Source organism: Salmo salar, unplaced genomic scaffold, assembly GCF_905237065.1.
Source record: "Salmo salar unplaced genomic scaffold, Ssal_v3.1, whole genome shotgun sequence".
NCBI classification, from domain to species: domain Eukaryota; kingdom Metazoa; phylum Chordata; class Actinopteri; order Salmoniformes; family Salmonidae; genus Salmo; species Salmo salar.
The window spans coordinates 75,001-95,288 of NW_025549381.1; the positions used below are offsets into that span (position 1 = coordinate 75,001).

The window sequence follows — 20,288 nt, forward strand, 5'->3', positions numbered from 1 at the left end:
TAGTACTTGGATGGGAGACCGCCTGGGAATACCAGGTGCTGTAAGCATATAGTGCCCCTGCACTATTTCATCAGCAATATTTTATTTTATATATAAATGCTTCCGCTCAGTGTTTGAGATCAATTGACACCCTTTACCATGGCACTTTGAGATTTATTTTAAATTGCAAAACCCTTACGCACCACTGCACTTTGTATACCAGGGTTGGCTGGCCTTCTCTAGTCACTCGTAGGCTCAGTCACTGGTATACTTTTATTTACAAAGCCATTTTGGGTTTACTACCTTTTTATTTGGGCATTTTTATTGTTCAGAAATGTGGTGGGTACTCTCTTCGTTCGAGGGACTTTATCTTGCTAACTGTTCCAAATGTCCGAACTGAATTTGGTAAAAGGGCTTTTATGTACTCTGCGCCATCGTCTTGGAATGCCTTACAAAATACTTTTAAACTGGAAGAACTTGTCCCGATTGGTATTTTTAAATCACTGATGAATGATCTTGAGACTGATTCCCTGACCTGTCAATGTTTTTAATTTGCTGTTTTTGATTTTGTTATATTCTTTGTTAATTTTATGGTTTTTACTAGATTACTTGTAGTTTTTCATGTTGTTTGTCTAATTTTTGTAATGACTTGGCGCTGCCTATCTTGGCCAGGACGCTCTTGAAAAAGAGATTTTAAATCTCAATGAGCCTTTCCTGGTTAAATAAAGGTTTAAAAAAAAATAAAAAAAAAAAAAAAAAAAAACACTGCCTTGTAGTAAGCATTTAATGATGAATTGACTAAATGCAGCTTCCTGCCTTTTTAATAGGATCAAATTTCCTTGTGTTTTCAATTAGCATCTGCCTTGTATTTATAAGACAAACAAGAATATTGTTGCTGAATGCAGCTTGTGTGTGCTTTGTGCTCCTTTGCCCTGTTCAAATGATGAAAGGAAATAAAGTTTGTATTTTATCCAACTACCTGTGCTAAAAAGTGATGGGAACAGTGTTTGTAATTTCTTCTACTTTTTCAGTGACACAAAGTTCAAGCTGCTTATCTAATTGGTGAAAATGCAATGTCTGTTTATCACACTCACTTTGACTATATATGTTGTAGCAAGAGATTGTTTCTCGCTTACGGCCATACCAGCCTGGGTACGCCCGATCTCGTCTGATCTCGGAAGCTAAGAAGGGTCGGGCCTGGTTAGTACTTGGATGGGAGACCGCCTGGGAATACCAGGTGCTGTAAGCATTTTGTCCACGAGGGTGTGCTCTTGCACTATTTCATCAGCAACACTGCCTTGTAGTAAGCATTTAATGATGAATTGACTAAATGCAGCTTCCTGCCTTTTTAATAGGATCAAATTTCCTTGTGTTTTCAATTAGCATCTGCCTTGTATTTATAAGACAAACAAGAATATTGTTGCTGAATGCAGCTTGTGTGTGCTTTGTGCTCCTTTGCCCTGTTCAAATGATGAAAGGAAATAAAGTTTGTATTTTATCCAACTACCGTGCTAAAAAGTGATGGGAACAGTGTTTGTAATTTCTTCTACTTTTCAGTGACACAAAGTTCAAGCTGCTTATCTAATTGGTGAAAATGCAATGTCTGTTTATCACACTCACTTTGACTATATATGTTGTAGCAAGAGATTGTTTCTCGCTACGGCCATACCAGCCTGGGTACGCCCGATCTCGTCTGATCTCGGAAGCTAAGCAGGGTCGGGCCTGGTTAGTACTTGGATGGGAGACCGCCTGGGAATACCAGGTGCTGTAAGCATTTTGTCCACGAGGGTGTGCCCCTGCACTATTTCATCAGCAACACTGCCTTGTAGTAAGCATTTAATGATGAATTGACTAAATGCAGCTTCCTGCCTTTTTAATAGGATCAAATTTCCTTGTGTTTTCAATTAGCATCTGCCTTGTATTTATAAGACAAACAAGAATATTGTTGCTGAATGCAGCTTGTGTGTGCTTTGTGCTCCTTTGCCCTGTTCAAATGATGAAAGGAAATAAAGTTTGTATTTTATCCAACTACCTGTGCTAAAAAGTGATGGGAACAGTGTTTGTAATTTCTTCTACTTTTTCAGTGACACAAAGTTCAAGCTGCTTATCTAATTGGTGAAAATGCAATGTCTGTTTATCACACTCACTTTGACTATATATGTTGTAGCAAGAGATTGTTTCTCGCTTACGGCCATACCAGCCTGGGTACGCCCGATCTCGTCTGATCTCGGAAGCTAAGCAGGGTCGGGCCTGGTTAGTACTTGGATGGGAGACCGCCTGGGAATACCAGGTGCTGTAAGCATTTTGTCCACGAGGGTGTGCTCTTGCACTATTTCATCAGCAACACTGCCTTGTATTAAGCATTTAATGATGAATTGACTAAATGTCTGTTTTATCAGACTCACTTTGACTATATATGTTGTAGCAAGAGATTGTTTCTCGCTTACGGCCATACCAGCCTGGGTACGCCCGATCTCGTCTGATCTCGGAAGCTAAGCAGGGTCGGGCCTGGTTAGTACTTGGATGGGAGACCGCCTGGGAATACCAGGTGCTGTAAGCATTTTGTCCACGAGGGTGTGCCCCTGCACTATTTCATCAGCAACACTGCCTTGTAGTAAGCATTTAATGATGAATTGACTAAATGCAGCTTCCTGCCTTTTTAATAGGATCAAATTTCCTTGTGTTTTCAATTAGCATCTGCCTTGTATTTATAAGACAAACAAGAATATTGTTGCTGAATGCAGCTTGTGTGTGCTTTGTGCTCCTTTGCCCTGTTCAAATGATGAAAGGAAATAAAGTTTGTATTTTATCCAACTACCTGTGCTAAAAAGTGATGGGAACAGTGTTTGTAATTTCTTCTACTTTTTCAGTGACACAAAGTTCAAGCTGCTTATCTAATTGGTGAAAATGCAATGTCTGTTTATCACACTCACTTTGACTATATATGTTGTAGCAAGAGATTGTTTCTCGCTTACGGCCATACCAGCCTGGGTACGCCCGATCTCGTCTGATCTCGGAAGCTAAGCAGGGTCGGGCCTGGTTAGTACTTGGATGGGAGACCTCCTGGGAATACCAGGTGCTGTAAGCATTTTGTCCACGAGGGTGTGCTCTTGCACTATTTCATCAGCAACACTGCCTTGTATTAAGCATTTAATGATGAATTGACTAAATGTCTGTTTTATCAGACTCACTTTGACTATATATGTTGTAGCAAGAGATTGTTTCTCGCTTACGGCCATACCAGCCTGGGTACGCCCGATCTCGTCTGATCTCGGAAGCTAAGCAGGGTCGGGCCTGGTTAGTACTTGGATGGGAGACCGCCTGGGAATACCAGGTGCTGTAAGCATATAGTGCCCCTGCACTATTTCATCAGCAATATTTTATTTTATATATAAATGCTTCCGCTCAGTGTTTGAGATCAATTGACACCCTTTACCATGGCACTTTGAGATTTATTTTAAATTGCAAAACCCTTACGCACCACTGCACTTTGTATACCAGGGTTGGCTGGCCTTCTCTAGTCACTCGTAGGCTCAGTCACTGGTATACTTTTTATTTACAAAGCCATTTTGGGTTTACTACCTTTTTATTTGGGCATTTTTATTGTTCAGAAATGTGGTGGGTACTCTCTTCGTTCGAGGGACTTTATCTTGCTAACTGTTCCAAATGTCCGAACTGAATTTGGTAAAAGGGCTTTTATGTACTCTGCGCCATCGTCTTGGAATGCCTTACAAAATACTTTTAAACTGGAAGAACTTGTCCCGATTGGTATTTTTAAATCACTGATGAATGATCTTGAGACTGATTCCCTGACCTGTCAATGTTTTTAATTTGCTGTTTTTGATTTTGTTATATTCTTTGTTAATTTTATGGTTTTTACTAGATTACTTGTAGTTTTTCATGTTGTTTGTCTAATTTTTGTAATGACTTGGCGCTGCCTATCTTGGCCAGGACGCTCTTGAAAAAGAGATTTTAAATCTCAATGAGCCTTTCCTGGTTAAATAAAGGTTTAAAAAAATAATAAAAAAAAAAAAAAAAAAAAAAACACTGCCTTGTAGTAAGCATTTAATGATGAATTGACTAAATGCAGCTTCCTGCCTTTTTAATAGGATCAAATTTCCTTGTGTTTTCAATTAGCATCTGCCTTGTATTTATAAGACAAACAAGAATATTGTTGCTGAATGCAGCTTGTGTGTGCTTTGTGCTCCTTTGCCCTGTTCAAATGATGAAAGGAAATAAAGTTTGTATTTTATCCAACTACCTGTGCTAAAAAGTGATGGGAACAGTGTTTGTAATTTCTTCTACTTTTTCAGTGACACAAAGTTCAAGCTGCTTATCTAATTGGTGAAAATGCAATGTCTGTTTATCACACTCACTTTGACTATATATGTTGTAGCAAGAGATTGTTTCTAGCTTACGGCCATACCAGCCTGGGTACGCCCGATCTCGTCTGATCTCGGAAGCTAAGCAGGGTCGGGCCTGGTTAGTACTTGGATGGGAGACCGCCTGGGAATACCAGGTGCTGTAAGCATTTTGTCCACGAGGGTGTGCTCTTGCACTATTTCATCAGCAACACTGCCTTGTAGTAAGCATTTAATGATGAATTGACTAAATGCAGCTTCCTGCCTTTTTAATAGGATCAAATTTCCTTGTGTTTTCAATTAGCATCTGCCTTGTATTTATAAGACAAACAAGAATATTGTTGCTGAATGCAGCTTGTGTGTGCTTTGTGCTCCTTTGCCCTGTTCAAATGATGAAAGGAAATAAAGTTTGTATTTTATCCAACTACCTGTGCTAAAAAGTGATGGGAACAGTGTTTGTAATTTCTTCTACTTTTTCAGTGACACAAAGTTCAAGCTGCTTATCTAATTGGTGAAAATGCAATGTCTGTTTATCACACTCACTTTGACTATATATGTTGTAGCAAGAGATTGTTTCTCGCTTACGGCCATACCAGCCTGGGTACGCCCGATCTCGTCTGATCTCGGAAGCTAAGCAGGGTCGGGCCTGGTTAGTACTTGGATGGGAGACCGCCTGGGAATACCAGGTGCTGTAAGCATTTTGTCCACGAGGGTGTGCCCCTGCACTATTTCATCAGCAACACTGCCTTGTAGTAAGCATTTAATGATGAATTGACTAAATGCAGCTTCCTGCCTTTTTAATAGGATCAAATTTCCTTGTGTTTTCAATTAGCATCTGCCTTGTATTTATAAGACAAACAAGAATATTGTTGCTGAATGCAGCTTGTGTGTGCTTTGTGCTCCTTTGCCCTGTTCAAATGATGAAAGGAAATAAAGTTTGTATTTTATCCAACTACCTGTGCTAAAAAGTGATGGGAACAGTGTTTGTAATTTCTTCTACTTTTTCAGTGACACAAAGTTCAAGCTGCTTATCTAATTGGTGAAAATGCAATGTCTGTTTATCACACTCACTTTGACTATATATGTTGTAGCAAGAGATTGTTTCTCGCTTACGGCCATACCAGCCTGGGTACGCCCGATCTCGTCTGATCTCGGAAGCTAAGCAGGGTCGGGCCTGGTTAGTACTTGGATGGGAGACCGCCTGGGAATACCAGGTGCTGTAAGCATTTTGTCCACGAGGGTGTGCTCTTGCACTATTTCATCAGCAACACTGCCTTGTATTAAGCATTTAATGATGAATTGACTAAATGTCTGTTTTATCAGACTCACTTTGACTATATATGTTGTAGCAAGAGATTGTTTCTCGCTACGGCCATACCAGCCTGGGTACGCCCGATCTCGTCTGATCTCGGAAGCTAAGCAGGGTCGGGCCTGGTTAGTACTTGGATGGGAGACCGCCTGGGAATACCAGGTGCTGTAAGCATTTTGTCCACGAGGGTGTGCCCCTGCACTATTTCATCAGCAACACTGCCTTGTAGTAAGCATTTAATGATGAATTGACTAAATGCAGCTTCCTGCCTTTTTAATAGGATCAAATTTCCTTGTGTTTTCAATTAGCATCTGCCTTGTATTTATAAGACAAACAAGAATATTGTTGCTGAATGCAGCTTGTGTGTGCTTTGTGCTCCTTTGCCCTGTTCAAATGATGAAAGGAAATAAAGTTTGTATTTTATCCAACTACCTGTGCTAAAAAGTGATGGGAACAGTGTTTGTAATTTCTTCTACTTTTTCAGTGACACAAAGTTCAAGCTGCTTATCTAATTGGTGAAAATGCAATGTCTGTTTATCACACTCACTTTGACTATATATGTTGTAGCAAGAGATTGTTTCTCGCTTACGGCCATACCAGCCTGGGTACGCCCGATCTCGTCTGATCTCGGAAGCTAAGCAGGGTCGGGCCTGGTTAGTACTTGATGGGAGACGCTGGGAAACCAGGTGCTGTAAGCATTTTGTCCACGAGGTGTGCTCTTGCACTATTTCATCAGCAACACTGCCTTGTATTAAGCATTTAAGAGAATTGACTAAATGTCTGTATCAGATCACTTGACAATATGTTGAGCAAAGATTGTTCGCCACGGCCATACCAGCCTGGGTACGCCCGATCTCGTCTGATCTCGGAAGCTAAGCAGGGTCGGGCCTGGTTAGTACTTGGATGGGAGACCGCCTGGGAATACCAGGTGCTGTAAGCATTTTGTCCACGAGGGTGTGCCCCTGCACTATTTCATCAGCAACACTGCCTTGTAGTAAGCATTTAATGATGAATTGACTAAATGCAGCTTCCTGCCTTTTTAATAGGATCAAATTTCCTTGTGTTTTCAATTAGCATCTGCCTTGTATTTATAAGACAAACAAGAATATTGTTGCTGAATGCAGCTTGTGTGTGCTTTGTGCTCCTTTGCCCTGTTCAAATGATGAAAGGAAATAAAGTTTGTATTTTATCCAACTACCTGTGCTAAAAAGTGATGGGAACAGTGTTTGTAATTTCTTCTACTTTTTCAGTGACACAAAGTTCAAGCTGCTTATCTAATTGGTGAAAATGCAATGTCTGTTTATCACACTCACTTTGACTATATATGTTGTAGCAAGAGATTGTTTCTCGCTCACGGCCATACCAGCCTGGGTACGCCCGATCTCGTCTGATCTCGGAAGCTAAGCAGGGTCGGGCCTGGTTAGTACTTGGATGGGAGACCGCCTGGGAATACCAGGTGCTGTAAGCATTTTGTCCACGAGGGTGTGCCCCTGCACTATTTCATCAGCAACACTGCCTTGTAGTAAGCATTTAATGATGAATTGACTAAATGCAGCTTCCTGCCTTTTTAATAGGATCAAATTTCCTTGTGTTTTCAATTAGCATCTGCCTTGTATTTATAAGACAAACAAGAATATTGTTGCTGAATGCAGCTTGTGTGTGCTTTGTGCTCCTTTGCCCTGTTCAAATGATGAAAGGAAATAAAGTTTGTATTTTATCCAACTACCTGTGCTAAAAAGTGATGGGAACAGTGTTTGTAATTTCTTCTACTTTTTCAGTGACACAAAGTTCAAGCTGCTTATCTAATTGGTGAAAATGCAATGTCTGTTTATCACACTCACTTTGACTATATATGTTGTAGCAAGAGATTGTTTCTCGCTTACGGCCATACCAGCCTGGGTACGCCCGATCTCGTCTGATCTCGGAAGCTAAGCAGGGTCGGGCCTGGTTAGTACTTGGATGGGAGACCGCCTGGGAATACCAGGTGCTGTAAGCATTTTGTCCACGAGGGTGTGCCCCTGCACTATTTCATCAGCAACACTGCCTTGTAGTAAGCATTTAATGATGAATTGACTAAATGCAGCTTCCTGCCTTTTTAATAGGATCAAATTTCCTTGTGTTTTCAATTAGCATCTGCCTTGTATTTATAAGACAAACAAGAATATTGTTGCTGAATGCAGCTTGTGTGTGCTTTGTGCTCCTTTGCCCTGTTCAAATGATGAAAGGAAATAAAGTTTGTATTTTATCCAACTACCTGTGCTAAAAAGTGATGGGAACAGTGTTTGTAATTTCTTCTACTTTTTCAGTGACACAAAGTTCAAGCTGCTTATCTAATTGGTGAAAATGCAATGTCTGTTTATCACACTCACTTTGACTATATATGTTGTAGCAAGAGATTGTTTCTCGCCACGGCCATACCAGCCTGGGTACGCCCGATCTCGTCTGATCTCGGAAGCTAAGCAGGGTCGGGCCTGGTTAGTACTTGGATGGGAGACCGCCTGGGAATACCAGGTGCTGTAAGCATTTTGTCCACGAGGGTGTGCCCCTGCACTATTTCATCAGCAACACTGCCTTGTAGTAAGCATTTAATGATGAATTGACTAAATGCAGCTTCCTGCCTTTTTAATAGGATCAAATTTCCTTGTGTTTTCAATTAGCATCTGCCTTGTATTTATAAGACAAACAAGAATATTGTTGCTGAATGCAGCTTGTGTGTGCTTTGTGCTCCTTTGCCCTGTTCAAATGATGAAAGGAAATAAAGTTTGTATTTTATCCAACTACCTGTGCTAAAAAGTGATGGGAACAGTGTTTGTAATTTCTTCTACTTTTTCAGTGACACAAAGTTCAAGCTGCTTATCTAATTGGTGAAAATGCAATGTCTGTTTATCACACTCACTTTGACTATATATGTTGTAGCAAGAGATTGTTTCTCGCTTACGGCCATACCAGCCTGGGTACGCCCGATCTCGTCTGATCTCGGAAGCTAAGCAGGGTCGGGCCTGGTTAGTACTTGGATGGGAGACCGACTGGGAATACCAGGTGCTGTAAGCATTTTGTCCACGAGGGTGTGCTCTTGCACTATTTCATCAGCAACACTGCCTTGTATTAAGCATTTAATGATGAATTGACTAAATGTCTGTTTTATCAGACTCACTTTGACTATATATGTTGTAGCAAGAGATTGTTTCTCGCTTACGGCCATACCAGCCTGGGTACGCCCGATCTCGTCTGATCTCGGAAGCTAAGCAGGGTCGGGCCTGGTTAGTACTTGGATGGGAGACCGCCTGGGAATACCAGGTGCTGTAAGCATTTTGTCCACGAGGGTGTGCCCCTGCACTATTTCATCAGCAACACTGCCTTGTAGTAAGCATTTAATGATGAATTGACTAAATGCAGCTTCCTGCCTTTTTAATAGGATCAAATTTCCTTGTGTTTTCAATTAGCATCTGCCTTGTATTTATAAGACAAACAAGAATATTGTTGCTGAATGCAGCTTGTGTGTGCTTTGTGCTCCTTTGCCCTGTTCAAATGATGAAAGGAAATAAAGTTTGTATTTTATCCAACTACCTGTGCTAAAAAGTGATGGGAACAGTGTTTGTAATTTCTTCTACTTTTTCAGTGACACAAAGTTCAAGCTGCTTATCTAATTGGTGAAAATGCAATGTCTGTTTATCACACTCACTTTGACTATATATGTTGTAGCAAGAGATTGTTTCTCGCTTACGGCCATACCAGCCTGGGTACGCCCGATCTCGTCTGATCTCGGAAGCTAAGCAGGGTCGGGCCTGGTTAGTACTTGGATGGGAGACCGCCTGGGAATACCAGGTGCTGTAAGCATTTTGTCCACGAGGGTGTGCTCTTGCACTATTTCATCAGCAACACTGCCTTGTATTAAGCATTTAATGATGAATTGACTAAATGTCTGTTTTATCAGACTCACTTTGACTATATATGTTGTAGCAAGAGATTGTTTCTCGCTCACGGCCATACCAGCCTGGGTACGCCCGATCTCGTCTGATCTCGGAAGCTAAGCAGGGTCGGGCCTGGTTAGTACTTGGATGGGAGACCGCCTGGGAATACCAGGTGCTGTAAGCATTTTGTCCACGAGGGTGTGCCCCTGCACTATTTCATCAGCAACACTGCCTTGTAGTAAGCATTTAATGATGAATTGACTAAATGCAGCTTCCTGCCTTTTTAATAGGATCAAATTTCCTTGTGTTTTCAATTAGCATCTGCCTTGTATTTATAAGACAAACAAGAATATTGTTGCTGAATGCAGCTTGTGTGTGCTTTGTGCTCCTTTGCCCTGTTCAAATGATGAAAGGAAATAAAGTTTGTATTTTATCCAACTACCTGTGCTAAAAAGTGATGGGAACAGTGTTTGTAATTTCTTCTACTTTTTCAGTGACACAAAGTTCAAGCTGCTTATCTAATTGGTGAAAATGCAATGTCTGTTTATCACACTCACTTTGACTATATATGTTGTAGCAAGAGATTGTTTCTCGCTTACGGCCATACCAGCCTGGGTACGCCCGATCTCGTCTGATCTCGGAAGCTAAGCAGGGTCGGGCCTGGTTAGTACTTGGATGGGAGACCGCCTGGGAATACCAGGTGCTGTAAGCATTTTGTCCACGAGGGTGTGCTCTTGCACTATTTCATCAGCAACACTGCCTTGTATTAAGCATTTAATGATGAATTGACTAAATGTCTGTTTTATCAGACTCACTTTGACTATATATGTTGTAGCAAGAGATTGTTTCTCGCCACGGCCATACCAGCCTGGGTACGCCCGATCTCGTCTGATCTCGGAAGCTAAGCAGGGTCGGGCCTGGTTAGTACTTGGATGGGAGACCGCCTGGGAATACCAGGTGCTGTAAGCATTTTGTCCACGAGGGTGTGCCCCTGCACTATTTCATCAGCAACACTGCCTTGTAGTAAGCATTTAATGATGAATTGACTAAATGCAGCTTCCTGCCTTTTTAATAGGATCAAATTTCCTTGTGTTTTCAATTAGCATCTGCCTTGTATTTATAAGACAAACAAGAATATTGTTGCTGAATGCAGCTTGTGTGTGCTTTGTGCTCCTTTGCCCTGTTCAAATGATGAAAGGAAATAAAGTTTGTATTTTATCCAACTACCTGTGCTAAAAAGTGATGGGAACAGTGTTTGTAATTTCTTCTACTTTTTCAGTGACACAAAGTTCAAGCTGCTTATCTAATTGGTGAAAATGCAATGTCTGTTTATCACACTCACTTTGACTATATATGTTGTAGCAAGAGATTGTTTCTCGCTCACGGCCATACCAGCCTGGGTACGCCCGATCTCGTCTGATCTCGGAAGCTAAGCAGGGTCGGGCCTGGTTAGTACTTGGATGGGAGACCGCCTGGGAATACCAGGTGCTGTAAGCATTTTGTCCACGAGGGTGTGCTCTTGCACTATTTCATCAGCAACACTGCCTTGTATTAAGCATTTAATGATGAATTGACTAAATGTCTGTTTTATCAGACTCACTTTGACTATATATGTTGTAGCAAGAGATTGTTTCTCGCCACGGCCATACCAGCCTGGGTACGCCCGATCTCGTCTGATCTCGGAAGCTAAGCAGGGTCGGGCCTGGTTAGTACTTGGATGGGAGACCGCCTGGGAATACCAGGTGCTGTAAGCATTTTGTCCACGAGGGTGTGCCCCTGCACTATTTCATCAGCAACACTGCCTTGTAGTAAGCATTTAATGATGAATTGACTAAATGCAGCTTCCTGCCTTTTAATAGGATCAAATTTCCTTGTGTTTTCAATTAGCATCTGCCTTGTATTTATAAGACAAACAAGAATATTGTTGCTGAATGCAGCTTGTGTGTGCTTTGTGCTCCTTTGCCCTGTTCAAATGATGAAAGGAAATAAAGTTTGTATTTTATCCAACTACCTGTGCTAAAAAGTGATGGGAACAGTGTTTGTAATTTCTTCTACTTTTTCAGTGACACAAAGTTCAAGCTGCTTATCTAATTGGTGAAAATGCAATGTCTGTTTATCACACTCACTTTGACTATATATGTTGTAGCAAGAGATTGTTTCTCGCTTACGGCCATACCAGCCTGGGTACGCCCGATCTCGTCTGATCTCGGAAGCTAAGCAGGGTCGGGCCTGGTTAGTACTTGGATGGGAGACCGCCTGGGAATACCAGGTGCTGTAAGCATTTTGTCCACGAGGGTGTGCTCTTGCACTATTTCATCAGCAACACTGCCTTGTATTAAGCATTTAATGATGAATTGACTAAATGTCTGTTTTATCAGACTCACTTTGACTATATATGTTGTAGCAAGAGATTGTTTCTCGCTTACGGCCATACCAGCCTGGGTACGCCCGATCTCGTCTGATCTCGGAAGCTAAGCAGGGTCGGGCCTGGTTAGTACTTGGATGGGAGACCGCCTGGGAATACCAGGTGCTGTAAGCATTTTGTCCACGAGGGTGTGCCCCTGCACTATTTCATCAGCAACACTGCCTTGTAGTAAGCATTTAATGATGAATTGACTAAATGCAGCTTCCTGCCTTTTAATAGGATCAAATTTCCTTGTGTTTTCAATTAGCATCTGCCTTGTATTTATAAGACAAACAAGAATATTGTTGCTGAATGCAGCTTGTGTGTGCTTTGTGCTCCTTTGCCCTGTTCAAATGATGAAAGGAAATAAAGTTTGTATTTTATCCAACTACCTGTGCTAAAAAGTGATGGGAACAGTGTTTGTAATTTCTTCTACTTTTTCAGTGACACAAAGTTCAAGCTGCTTATCTAATTGGTGAAAATGCAATGTCTGTTTATCACACTCACTTTGACTATATATGTTGTAGCAAGAGATTGTTTCTCGCCACGGCCATACCAGCCTGGGTACGCCCGATCTCGTCTGATCTCGGAAGCTAAGCAGGGTCGGGCCTGGTTAGTACTTGGATGGGAGACCGCCTGGGAATACCAGGTGCTGTAAGCATTTTGTCCACGAGGGTGTGCCCCTGCACTATTTCATCAGCAACACTGCCTTGTAGTAAGCATTTAATGATGAATTGACTAAATGCAGCTTCCTGCCTTTTTAATAGGATCAAATTTCCTTGTGTTTTCAATTAGCATCTGCCTTGTATTTATAAGACAAACAAGAATATTGTTGCTGAATGCAGCTTGTGTGTGCTTTGTGCTCCTTTGCCCTGTTCAAATGATGAAAGGAAATAAAGTTTGTATTTTATCCAACTACCTGTGCTAAAAAGTGATGGGAACAGTGTTTGTAATTTCTTCTACTTTTTCAGTGACACAAAGTTCAAGCTGCTTATCTAATTGGTGAAAATGCAATGTCTGTTTATCACACTCACTTTGACTATATATGTTGTAGCAAGAGATTGTTTCTCGCCACGGCCATACCAGCCTGGGCACGCCCGATCTCGTCTGATCTCGGAAGCTAAGCAGGGTCGGGCCTGGTTAGTACTTGGATGGGAGACCGCCTGGGAATACCAGGTGCTGTAAGCATTTTGTCCACGAGGGTGTGCTCTTGCACTATTTCATCAGCAACACTGCCTTGTATTAAGCATTTAATGATGAATTGACTAAATGTCTGTTTTATCAGACTCACTTTGACATATATGTTGTAGCAAGAGATTGTTTCTCGCCACGGCCATACCAGCCTGGGCACGCCCGATCTCGTCTGATCTCGGAAGCTAAGCAGGGTCGGGCCTGGTTAGTACTTGGATGGGAGACCGCCTGGGAATACCAGGTGCTGTAAGCATTTTGTCCACGAGGGTGTGCCCCTGCACTATTTCATCAGCAACACTGCCTTGTAGTAAGCATTTAATGATGAATTGACTAAATGCAGCTTCCTGCCTTTTAATAGGATCAAATTTCCTTGTGTTTTCAATTAGCATCTGCCTTGTATTTATAAGACAAACAAGAATATTGTTGCTGAATGCAGCTTGTGTGTGCTTTGTGCTCCTTTGCCCTGTTCAAATGATGAAAGGAAATAAAGTTTGTATTTTATCCAACTACCTGTGCTAAAAAGTGATGGGAACAGTGTTTGTAATTTCTTCTACTTTTTCAGTGACACAAAGTTCAAGCTGCTTATCTAATTGGTGAAAATGCAATGTCTGTTTATCACACTCACTTTGACTATATATGTTGTAGCAAGAGATTGTTTCTCGCTCACGGCCATACCAGCCTGGGTACGCCCGATCTCGTCTGATCTCGGAAGCTAAGCAGGGTCGGGCCTGGTTAGTACTTGGATGGGAGACCGCCTGGGAATACCAGGTGCTGTAAGCATTTTGTCCACGAGGGTGTGCCCCTGCACTATTTCATCAGCAACACTGCCTTGTAGTAAGCATTTAATGATGAATTGACTAAATGCAGCTTCCTGCCTTTTTAATAGGATCAAATTTCCTTGTGTTTTCAATTAGCATCTGCCTTGTATTTATAAGACAAACAAGAATATTGTTGCTGAATGCAGCTTGTGTGTGCTTTGTGCTCCTTTGCCCTGTTCAAATGATGAAAGGAAATAAAGTTTGTATTTTATCCAACTACCTGTGCTAAAAAGTGATGGGAACAGTGTTTGTAATTTCTTCTACTTTTTCAGTGACACAAAGTTCAAGCTGCTTATCTAATTGGTGAAAATGCAATGTCTGTTTATCACACTCACTTTGACTATATATGTTGTAGCAAGAGATTGTTTCTCGCTCACGGCCATACCAGCCTGGGTACGCCCGATCTCGTCTGATCTCGGAAGCTAAGCAGGGTCGGGCCTGGTTAGTACTTGGATGGGAGACCGCCTGGGAATACCAGGTGCTGTAAGCATTTTGTCCACGAGGGTGTGCTCTTGCACTATTTCATCAGCAACACTGCCTTGTATTAAGCATTTAATGATGAATTGACTAAATGTCTGTTTTATCAGACTCACTTTGACTATATATGTTGTAGCAAGAGATTGTTTCTCGCCACGGCCATACCAGCCTGGGTACGCCCGATCTCGTCTGATCTCGGAAGCTAAGCAGGGTCGGGCCTGGTTAGTACTTGGATGGGAGACCGCCTGGGAATACCAGGTGCTGTAAGCATTTTGTCCACGAGGGTGTGCCCCTGCACTATTTCATCAGCAACACTGCCTTGTAGTAAGCATTTAATGATGAATTGACTAAATGCAGCTTCCTGCCTTTTAATAGGATCAAATTTCCTTGTGTTTTCAATTAGCATCTGCCTTGTATTTATAAGACAAACAAGAATATTGTTGCTGAATGCAGCTTGTGTGTGCTTTGTGCTCCTTTGCCCTGTTCAAATGATGAAAGGAAATAAAGTTTGTATTTTATCCAACTACCTGTGCTAAAAAGTGATGGGAACAGTGTTTGTAATTTCTTCTACTTTTTCAGTGACACAAAGTTCAAGCTGCTTATCTAATTGGTGAAAATGCAATGTCTGTTTATCACACTCACTTTGACTATATATGTTGTAGCAAGAGATTGTTTCTCGCCACGGCCATACCAGCCTGGGTACGCCCGATCTCGTCTGATCTCGGAAGCTAAGCAGGGTCGGGCCTGGTTAGTACTTGGATGGGAGACCGCCTGGGAATACCAGGTGCTGTAAGCATTTTGTCCACGAGGGTGTGCTCTTGCACTATTTCATCAGCAACACTGCCTTGTATTAAGCATTTAATGATGAATTGACTAAATGTCTGTTTTATCAGACTCACTTTGACTATATATGTTGTAGCAAGAGATTGTTTCTCGCCACGGCCATACCAGCCTGGGTACGCCCGATCTCGTCTGATCTCGGAAGCTAAGCAGGGTCGGGCCTGGTTAGTACTTGGATGGGAGACCGCCTGGGAATACCAGGTGCTGTAAGCATTTTGTCCACGAGGGTGTGCCCCTGCACTATTTCATCAGCAACACTGCCTTGTAGTAAGCATTTAATGATGAATTGACTAAATGCAGCTTCCTGCCTTTTAATAGGATCAAATTTCCTTGTGTTTTCAATTAGCATCTGCCTTGTATTTATAAGACAAACAAGAATATTGTTGCTGAATGCAGCTTGTGTGTGCTTTGTGCTCCTTTGCCCTGTTCAAATGATGAAAGGAAATAAAGTTTGTATTTTATCCAACTACCTGTGCTAAAAAGTGATGGGAACAGTGTTTGTAATTTCTTCTACTTTTTCAGTGACACAAAGTTCAAGCTGCTTATCTAATTGGTGAAAATGCAATGTCTGTTTATCACACTCACTTTGACTATATATGTTGTAGCAAGAGATTGTTTCTCGCCACGGCCATACCAGCCTGGGTACGCCCGATCTCGTCTGATCTCGGAAGCTAAGCAGGGTCGGGCCTGGTTAGTACTTGGATGGGAGACCGCCTGGGAATACCAGGTGCTGTAAGCATTTTGTCCACGAGGGTGTGCTCTTGCACTATTTCATCAGCAACACTGCCTTGTATTAAGCATTTAATGATGAATTGACTAAATGTCTGTTTTATCAGACTCACTTTGACTATATATGTTGTAGCAAGAGATTGTTTCTCGCTTACGGCCATACCAGCCTGGGTACGCCCGATCTCGTCTGATCTCGGAAGCTAAGCAGGGTCGGGCCTGGTTAGTACTTGGATGGGAGACCGCCTGGGAATACCAGGTGCTGTAAGCATTTTGTCCACGAGGGTGTGCCCCTGCACTATTTCATCAGCAACACTGCCTTGTAGTAAGCATTTAATGATGAATTGACTAAATGCAGCTTCCTGCCTTTTTAATAGGATCAAATTTCCTTGTGTTTTCAATTAGCATCTGCCTTGTATTTATAAGACAAACAAGAATATTGTTGCTGAATGCAGCTTGTGTGTGCTTTGTGCTCCTTTGCCCTGTTCAAATGATGAAAGGAAATAAAGTTTGTATTTTATCCAACTACCTGTGCTAAAAAGTGATGGGAACAGTGTTTGTAATTTCTTCTACTTTTTCAGTGACACAAAGTTCAAGCTGCTTATCTAATTGGTGAAAATGCAATGTCTGTTTATCACACTCACTTTGACTATATATGTTGTAGCAAGAGATTGTTTCTCGCTTACGGCCATACCAGCCTGGGTACGCCCGATCTCGTCTGATCTCGGAAGCTAAGCAGGGTCGGGCCTGGTTAGTACTTGGATGGGAGACCGCCTGGGAATACCAGGTGCTGTAAGCATTTTGTCCACGAGGGTGTGCTCTTGCACTATTTCATCAGCAACACTGCCTTGTATTAAGCATTTAATGATGAATTGACTAAATGTCTGTTTTATCAGACTCACTTTGACTATATATGTTGTAGCAAGAGATTGTTTCTCGCCACGGCCATACCAGCCTGGGCACGCCCGACTCGTCTGATCTCGGAAGCTAAGCAGGGTCGGGCCTGGTTAGTACTTGGATGGGAGACCGCCTGGGAATACCAGGTGCTGTAAGCATTTTGTCCACGAGGGTGTGCCCCTGCACTATTTCATCAGCAACACTGCCTTGTAGTAAGCATTTAATGATGAATTGACTAAATGCAGCTTCCTGCCTTTTAATAGGATCAAATTTCCTTGTGTTTTCAATTAGCATCTGCCTTGTATTTATAAGACAAACAAGAATATTGTTGCTGAATGCAGCTTGTGTGTGCTTTGTGCTCCTTTGCCCTGTTCAAATGATGAAAGGAAATAAAGTTTGTATTTTATCCAACTACCTGTGCTAAAAAGTGATGGGAACAGTGTTTGTAATTTCTTCTACTTTTTCAGTGACACAAAGTTCAAGCTGCTTATCTAATTGGTGAAAATGCAATGTCTGTTTATCACACTCACTTTGACTATATATGTTGTAGCAAGAGATTGTTTCTCGCCACGGCCATACCAGCCTGGGTACGCCCGATCTCGTCTGATCTCGGAAGCTAAGCAGGGTCGGGCCTGGTTAGTACTTGGATGGGAGACCGCCTGGGAATACCAGGTGCTGTAAGCATTTTGTCCACGAGGGTGTGCTCTTGCACTATTTCATCAGCAACACTGCCTTGTATTAAGCATTTAATGATGAATTGACTAAATGTCTGTTTTATCAGACTCACTTTGACTATATATGTTGTAGCAAGAGATTGTTTCTCGCTACGGCCATACCAGCCTGGGTACGCCCGATCTCGTCTGATCTCGGAAGCTAAGCAGGGTCGGGCCTGGTTAGTACTTGGATGGGAGACCGCCTGGGAATACCAGGTGCTGTAAGCATTTTGTCCACGAGGGTGTGCCCCTGCACTATTTCATCAGCAACACTGCCTTGTAGTAAGCATTTAATGATGAATTGACTAAATGCAGCTTCCTGCCTTTTAATAGGATCAAATTTCCTTGTGTTTTCAATTAGCATCTGCCTTGTATTTATAAGACAAACAAGAATATTGTTGCTGAATGCAGCTTGTGTGTGCTTTGTGCTCCTTTGCCCTGTTCAAATGATGAAAGGAAATAAAGTTTGTATTTTATCCAACTACCTGTGCTAAAAAGTGATGGGAACAGTGTTTGTAATTTCTTCTACTTTTTCAGTGACACAAAGTTCAAGCTGCTTATCTAATTGGTGAAAATGCAATGTCTGTTTATCACACTCACTTTGACTATATATGTTGTAGCAAGAGATTGTTTCTCGCTACGGCCATACCAGCCTGGGTACGCCCGATCTCGTCTGATCTCGGAAGCTAAGCAGGGTCGGGCCTGGTTAGTACTTGGATGGGAGACCGCCTGGGAATACCAGGTGCTGTAAGCATTTTGTCCACGAGGGTGTGCTCTTGCACTATTTCATCAGCAACACTGCCTTGTATTAAGCATTTAATGATGAATTGACTAAATGTCTGTTTTATCAGACTCACTTTGACTATATATGTTGTAGCAAGAGATTGTTTCTCGCTACGGCCATACCAGCCTGGGTACGCCCGATCTCGTCTGATCTCGGAAGCTAAGCAGGGTCGGGCCTGGTTAGTACTTGGATGGGAGACCGCCTGGGAATACCAGGTGCTGTAAGCATTTTGTCCACGAGGGTGTGCCCCTGCACTATTTCATCAGCAACACTGCCTTGTAGTAAGCATTTAATGATGAATTGACTAAATGCAGCTTCCTGCCTTTTTAATAGGATCAAATTTCCTTGTGTTTTCAATTAGCATCTGCCTTGTATTTATAAGACAAACAAGAATATTGTTGCTGAATGCAGCTTGTGTGTGCTTTGTGCTCCTTTGCCCTGTTCAAATGATGAAAGGAAATAAAGTTTGTATTTTATCCAACTACCTGTGCTAAAAAGTGATGGGAACAGTGTTTGTAATTTCTTCTACTTTTTCAGTGACACAAAGTTCAAGCTGCTTATCTAATTGGTGAAAATGCAATGTCTGTTTATCACACTCACTTTGACTATATATGTTGTAGCAAGAGATTGTTTCTCGCTACGGCCATACCAGCCTGGGTACGCCCGATCTCGTCTGATCTCGGAAGCTAAGCAGGGTCGGGCCTGGTTAGTACTTGGATGGGAGACCGCCTGGGAATACCAGGTGCTGTAAGCATTTTGTCCACGAGGGTGTGCTCTTGCACTATTTCATCAGCAACACTGCCTTGTATTAAGCATTTAATGATGAATTGACTAAATGTCTGTTTTATCAGACTCACTTTGACTATATATGTTGTAGCAAGAGATTGTTTCTCGCTCACGGCCATACCAGCCTGGGTACGCCCGATCTCGTCTGATCTCGGAAGCTAAGCAGGGTCGGGCCTGGTTAGTACTTGGATGGGAGACCGCCTGGGAATACCAGGTGCTGTAAGCATTTTGTCCACGAGGGTGTGCCCCTGCACTATTTCATCAGCAACACTGCCTTGTAGTAAGCATTTAATGATGAATTGACTAAATGCAGCTTCCTGCCTTTTAATAGGATCAAATTTCCTTGTGTTTTCAATTAGCATCTGCCTTGTATTTATAAGACAAACAAGAATATTGTTGCTGAATGCAGCTTGTGTGTGCTTTGTGCTCCTTTGCCCTGTTCAAATGATGAAAGGAAATAAAGTTTGTATTTTATCCAACTACCTGTGCTAAAAAGTGATGGGAACAGTGTTTGTAATTTCTTCTACTTTTTCAGTGACACAAAGTTCAAGCTGCTTATCTAATTGGTGAAAATGCAATGTCTGTTTATCACACTCACTTTGACTATATATGTTGTAGCAAGAGATTGTTTCTCGCTTACGGCCATACCAGCCTGGGTACGCCCGATCTCGTCTGATCTCGGAAGCTAAGCAGGGTCGGGCCTGGTTAGTACTTGGATGGGAGACCGCCTGGGAATACCAGGTGCTGTAAGCATTTTGTCCACGAGGGTGTGCCCCTGCACTATTTCATCAGCAACACTGCCTTGTAGTAAGCATTTAATGATGAATTGACTAAATGCAGCTTCCTGCCTTTTTAATAGGATCAAATTTCCTTGTGTTTTCAATTAGCATCTGCCTTGTATTTATAAGACAAACAAGAATATTGTTGCTGAATGCAGCTTGTGTGTGCTTTGTGCTCCTTTGCCCTGTTCAAATGATGAAAGGAAATAAAGTTTGTATTTTATCCAACTACCTGTGCTAAAAAGTGATGGGAACAGTGTTTGTAATTTCTTCTACTTTTTCAGTGACACAAAGTTCAAGCTGCTTATCTAAT

The 20,288-nt window shown here is 42.0% G+C and overlaps 31 non-coding genes and 14 pseudogenes across 31 annotated transcripts in view; all 45 read left to right on the forward strand.

Annotated features, from left to right (window-relative positions):
• LOC123737031 (5S ribosomal RNA) overlaps positions 1 to 47 on the forward strand; it is a 119-nt gene extending 72 nt beyond the window's left edge. The window contains exon 1 of the ribosomal RNA XR_006766573.1: positions 1 to 47. This exon is cut by the window's left edge and continues 72 nt beyond it. This is a non-coding gene — a ribosomal RNA (5S ribosomal RNA).
• Positions 48 to 1,109: 1,062 nt separating this feature from the next.
• LOC123736875 (5S ribosomal RNA) lies at positions 1,110 to 1,228 on the forward strand. Its single transcript, XR_006766464.1, has one exon. It is a non-coding gene; the product is annotated as a 5S ribosomal RNA (ribosomal RNA).
• Positions 1,229 to 1,635: 407 nt separating this feature from the next.
• Positions 1,636 to 1,753, forward strand: LOC123736938 (5S ribosomal RNA). The gene has a single exon (XR_006766527.1). It is a non-coding gene; the product is annotated as a 5S ribosomal RNA (ribosomal RNA).
• Positions 1,754 to 2,162: 409 nt separating this feature from the next.
• LOC123737032 (5S ribosomal RNA) lies at positions 2,163 to 2,281 on the forward strand. The gene has a single exon (XR_006766574.1). It is a non-coding gene; the product is annotated as a 5S ribosomal RNA (ribosomal RNA).
• Positions 2,282 to 2,420: 139 nt separating this feature from the next.
• On the forward strand, positions 2,421 to 2,539 carry LOC123737033 (5S ribosomal RNA). The gene has a single exon (XR_006766575.1). It is a non-coding gene; the product is annotated as a 5S ribosomal RNA (ribosomal RNA).
• Positions 2,540 to 2,948: 409 nt separating this feature from the next.
• On the forward strand, positions 2,949 to 3,067 carry LOC123736856 (5S ribosomal RNA). Its single transcript, XR_006766445.1, has one exon. It is a non-coding gene; the product is annotated as a 5S ribosomal RNA (ribosomal RNA).
• Positions 3,068 to 3,206: 139 nt separating this feature from the next.
• On the forward strand, positions 3,207 to 3,325 carry LOC123737034 (5S ribosomal RNA). The gene has a single exon (XR_006766576.1). It is a non-coding gene; the product is annotated as a 5S ribosomal RNA (ribosomal RNA).
• A 1,066-nt stretch (positions 3,326 to 4,391) lies between these two features.
• On the forward strand, positions 4,392 to 4,510 carry LOC123737035 (5S ribosomal RNA). The gene has a single exon (XR_006766577.1). It is a non-coding gene; the product is annotated as a 5S ribosomal RNA (ribosomal RNA).
• A 409-nt stretch (positions 4,511 to 4,919) lies between these two features.
• LOC123737036 (5S ribosomal RNA) lies at positions 4,920 to 5,038 on the forward strand. The gene has a single exon (XR_006766578.1). It is a non-coding gene; the product is annotated as a 5S ribosomal RNA (ribosomal RNA).
• Positions 5,039 to 5,447: 409 nt separating this feature from the next.
• LOC123737037 (5S ribosomal RNA) lies at positions 5,448 to 5,566 on the forward strand. Its single transcript, XR_006766579.1, has one exon. It is a non-coding gene; the product is annotated as a 5S ribosomal RNA (ribosomal RNA).
• Positions 5,567 to 5,705: 139 nt separating this feature from the next.
• LOC123736940 (5S ribosomal RNA) lies at positions 5,706 to 5,823 on the forward strand. Its single transcript, XR_006766529.1, has one exon. It is a non-coding gene; the product is annotated as a 5S ribosomal RNA (ribosomal RNA).
• Positions 5,824 to 6,232: 409 nt separating this feature from the next.
• LOC123737008 (uncharacterized) lies at positions 6,233 to 6,347 on the forward strand (annotated as a pseudogene).
• Positions 6,348 to 6,471: 124 nt separating this feature from the next.
• LOC123736974 (uncharacterized) lies at positions 6,472 to 6,589 on the forward strand (annotated as a pseudogene).
• Positions 6,590 to 6,998: 409 nt separating this feature from the next.
• LOC123736860 (5S ribosomal RNA) lies at positions 6,999 to 7,117 on the forward strand. The gene has a single exon (XR_006766449.1). It is a non-coding gene; the product is annotated as a 5S ribosomal RNA (ribosomal RNA).
• Positions 7,118 to 7,526: 409 nt separating this feature from the next.
• LOC123737039 (5S ribosomal RNA) lies at positions 7,527 to 7,645 on the forward strand. The gene has a single exon (XR_006766581.1). It is a non-coding gene; the product is annotated as a 5S ribosomal RNA (ribosomal RNA).
• A 409-nt stretch (positions 7,646 to 8,054) lies between these two features.
• LOC123736975 (uncharacterized) lies at positions 8,055 to 8,172 on the forward strand (annotated as a pseudogene).
• A 409-nt stretch (positions 8,173 to 8,581) lies between these two features.
• On the forward strand, positions 8,582 to 8,700 carry LOC123736837 (5S ribosomal RNA). The gene has a single exon (XR_006766426.1). It is a non-coding gene; the product is annotated as a 5S ribosomal RNA (ribosomal RNA).
• A 139-nt stretch (positions 8,701 to 8,839) lies between these two features.
• On the forward strand, positions 8,840 to 8,958 carry LOC123737040 (5S ribosomal RNA). Its single transcript, XR_006766582.1, has one exon. It is a non-coding gene; the product is annotated as a 5S ribosomal RNA (ribosomal RNA).
• Positions 8,959 to 9,367: 409 nt separating this feature from the next.
• On the forward strand, positions 9,368 to 9,486 carry LOC123737041 (5S ribosomal RNA). The gene has a single exon (XR_006766583.1). It is a non-coding gene; the product is annotated as a 5S ribosomal RNA (ribosomal RNA).
• Positions 9,487 to 9,625: 139 nt separating this feature from the next.
• LOC123736861 (5S ribosomal RNA) lies at positions 9,626 to 9,744 on the forward strand. Its single transcript, XR_006766450.1, has one exon. It is a non-coding gene; the product is annotated as a 5S ribosomal RNA (ribosomal RNA).
• Positions 9,745 to 10,153: 409 nt separating this feature from the next.
• Positions 10,154 to 10,272, forward strand: LOC123737042 (5S ribosomal RNA). The gene has a single exon (XR_006766584.1). It is a non-coding gene; the product is annotated as a 5S ribosomal RNA (ribosomal RNA).
• A 139-nt stretch (positions 10,273 to 10,411) lies between these two features.
• On the forward strand, positions 10,412 to 10,529 carry LOC123736976 (uncharacterized; annotated as a pseudogene).
• Positions 10,530 to 10,938: 409 nt separating this feature from the next.
• LOC123736862 (5S ribosomal RNA) lies at positions 10,939 to 11,057 on the forward strand. The gene has a single exon (XR_006766451.1). It is a non-coding gene; the product is annotated as a 5S ribosomal RNA (ribosomal RNA).
• A 139-nt stretch (positions 11,058 to 11,196) lies between these two features.
• On the forward strand, positions 11,197 to 11,314 carry LOC123736977 (uncharacterized; annotated as a pseudogene).
• Positions 11,315 to 11,722: 408 nt separating this feature from the next.
• On the forward strand, positions 11,723 to 11,841 carry LOC123737043 (5S ribosomal RNA). Its single transcript, XR_006766585.1, has one exon. It is a non-coding gene; the product is annotated as a 5S ribosomal RNA (ribosomal RNA).
• Positions 11,842 to 11,980: 139 nt separating this feature from the next.
• On the forward strand, positions 11,981 to 12,099 carry LOC123737044 (5S ribosomal RNA). Its single transcript, XR_006766586.1, has one exon. It is a non-coding gene; the product is annotated as a 5S ribosomal RNA (ribosomal RNA).
• Positions 12,100 to 12,507: 408 nt separating this feature from the next.
• Positions 12,508 to 12,625, forward strand: LOC123736979 (uncharacterized; annotated as a pseudogene).
• A 409-nt stretch (positions 12,626 to 13,034) lies between these two features.
• LOC123736988 (uncharacterized) lies at positions 13,035 to 13,152 on the forward strand (annotated as a pseudogene).
• A 138-nt stretch (positions 13,153 to 13,290) lies between these two features.
• On the forward strand, positions 13,291 to 13,408 carry LOC123736990 (uncharacterized; annotated as a pseudogene).
• A 408-nt stretch (positions 13,409 to 13,816) lies between these two features.
• On the forward strand, positions 13,817 to 13,935 carry LOC123736863 (5S ribosomal RNA). The gene has a single exon (XR_006766452.1). It is a non-coding gene; the product is annotated as a 5S ribosomal RNA (ribosomal RNA).
• A 409-nt stretch (positions 13,936 to 14,344) lies between these two features.
• Positions 14,345 to 14,463, forward strand: LOC123736864 (5S ribosomal RNA). Its single transcript, XR_006766453.1, has one exon. It is a non-coding gene; the product is annotated as a 5S ribosomal RNA (ribosomal RNA).
• Positions 14,464 to 14,602: 139 nt separating this feature from the next.
• On the forward strand, positions 14,603 to 14,720 carry LOC123736980 (uncharacterized; annotated as a pseudogene).
• A 408-nt stretch (positions 14,721 to 15,128) lies between these two features.
• LOC123736981 (uncharacterized) lies at positions 15,129 to 15,246 on the forward strand (annotated as a pseudogene).
• Positions 15,247 to 15,385: 139 nt separating this feature from the next.
• LOC123736982 (uncharacterized) lies at positions 15,386 to 15,503 on the forward strand (annotated as a pseudogene).
• A 408-nt stretch (positions 15,504 to 15,911) lies between these two features.
• On the forward strand, positions 15,912 to 16,029 carry LOC123736983 (uncharacterized; annotated as a pseudogene).
• A 139-nt stretch (positions 16,030 to 16,168) lies between these two features.
• On the forward strand, positions 16,169 to 16,287 carry LOC123737045 (5S ribosomal RNA). The gene has a single exon (XR_006766587.1). It is a non-coding gene; the product is annotated as a 5S ribosomal RNA (ribosomal RNA).
• Positions 16,288 to 16,696: 409 nt separating this feature from the next.
• LOC123737046 (5S ribosomal RNA) lies at positions 16,697 to 16,815 on the forward strand. Its single transcript, XR_006766588.1, has one exon. It is a non-coding gene; the product is annotated as a 5S ribosomal RNA (ribosomal RNA).
• Positions 16,816 to 16,954: 139 nt separating this feature from the next.
• On the forward strand, positions 16,955 to 17,071 carry LOC123737018 (uncharacterized; annotated as a pseudogene).
• Positions 17,072 to 17,479: 408 nt separating this feature from the next.
• Positions 17,480 to 17,597, forward strand: LOC123736984 (uncharacterized; annotated as a pseudogene).
• A 139-nt stretch (positions 17,598 to 17,736) lies between these two features.
• On the forward strand, positions 17,737 to 17,854 carry LOC123736941 (5S ribosomal RNA). Its single transcript, XR_006766530.1, has one exon. It is a non-coding gene; the product is annotated as a 5S ribosomal RNA (ribosomal RNA).
• A 408-nt stretch (positions 17,855 to 18,262) lies between these two features.
• LOC123736942 (5S ribosomal RNA) lies at positions 18,263 to 18,380 on the forward strand. The gene has a single exon (XR_006766531.1). It is a non-coding gene; the product is annotated as a 5S ribosomal RNA (ribosomal RNA).
• Positions 18,381 to 18,519: 139 nt separating this feature from the next.
• On the forward strand, positions 18,520 to 18,637 carry LOC123736943 (5S ribosomal RNA). The gene has a single exon (XR_006766532.1). It is a non-coding gene; the product is annotated as a 5S ribosomal RNA (ribosomal RNA).
• Positions 18,638 to 19,046: 409 nt separating this feature from the next.
• Positions 19,047 to 19,164, forward strand: LOC123736944 (5S ribosomal RNA). Its single transcript, XR_006766533.1, has one exon. It is a non-coding gene; the product is annotated as a 5S ribosomal RNA (ribosomal RNA).
• A 139-nt stretch (positions 19,165 to 19,303) lies between these two features.
• LOC123736865 (5S ribosomal RNA) lies at positions 19,304 to 19,422 on the forward strand. The gene has a single exon (XR_006766454.1). It is a non-coding gene; the product is annotated as a 5S ribosomal RNA (ribosomal RNA).
• Positions 19,423 to 19,830: 408 nt separating this feature from the next.
• LOC123737047 (5S ribosomal RNA) lies at positions 19,831 to 19,949 on the forward strand. The gene has a single exon (XR_006766589.1). It is a non-coding gene; the product is annotated as a 5S ribosomal RNA (ribosomal RNA).
• Positions 19,950 to 20,288: the final 339 nt, after the last annotated feature.